This window comes from Rhincodon typus, chromosome 12, assembly GCF_021869965.1.
Source record: "Rhincodon typus isolate 14 chromosome 12, sRhiTyp1.1, whole genome shotgun sequence".
Classification (NCBI taxonomy): domain Eukaryota; kingdom Metazoa; phylum Chordata; class Chondrichthyes; order Orectolobiformes; family Rhincodontidae; genus Rhincodon; species Rhincodon typus.
In genome coordinates this window covers 65,574,210-65,574,908 of record NC_063343.1, presented here as the reverse complement: position 1 = coordinate 65,574,908, position 699 = coordinate 65,574,210, and the positions used below count along the sequence as shown (strand labels likewise).

Below are 699 nucleotides of genomic sequence, written 5' to 3'. Positions count from 1 at the left end.
GGAAATCTGCTATCCTTACCTGGTTTGACCTATAGGTGACTCCAGACACTCAGCAATGTGATTGACTGTTAACTGCCCTCTGGGCAATTAGGAACGGGCGATAAATACTGGCCTAGCCAGTGAATGAATATTTTTAAAATCCTGTGGGTATTATTTTTGGCGTGTAGTGGGGATGGGGTGTTCTGCCTGGTCTCCCACATTTATTCCCTCTTGGACAGCAAAAGCACATTGTCATAACATTGCTGCTACACAGTGGGGGTCTGGCTGTGCGCACATCTCGGTCCTGTGTCGACCTGGCTGTAACTCCAAGGTACTTGAGAGGCTGTGAAATGCTCTGGGACCGCTGCAGAAATGGGAAGTTTCGCTTCTGGCTCCGAGGCAGCAGCTTTACTGTCCGAGTCAATACGAGCACAAGTCACTGAGCAAGGCTTCGCCCGTGCTGAGGATTTTGTAATTGTAATAGGGGAAGGAACCCATCTGATCTGATCCCCAAAAAGGGTTGATTAATGCATTACTGCGATGAGAGGCAATGGCATTACAGGTGGTTCCTAGCTCTCCATGTAGTAACATTTGTTTGTTTGCTGCGTTATTTCCCCGCAATTGCCTTGTTTCCATTCCTCCCTCCCTCCCCCAAATGCCTTGTTTCCATTCCCCTCTCCCTCCCCCAATTGCCCTGTTTCCATTCCCCTCTCCCTCCCC

General features: G+C 49.5%; 1 protein-coding gene across 2 annotated transcripts in view; it reads left to right on the top strand.

Annotated features, from left to right (window-relative positions):
• The first annotated feature begins 237 nt into the window (after window positions 1–237).
• LOC109925189 (protein NDNF-like) overlaps window positions 238–699 on the top strand; it is a 19,818-nt gene continuing 19,356 nt past the window's right edge. The window contains exon 1 of one of the 2 annotated variants that reach the window (XM_048603535.1): window positions 238–310. The gene's annotated coding sequence lies outside the window, so the exon portion shown is untranslated. Of the gene's footprint in view, window positions 311–468; window positions 542–699 lie in introns of those variants that run through there. The other variant, XM_048603537.1, reaches the window with a different exon arrangement.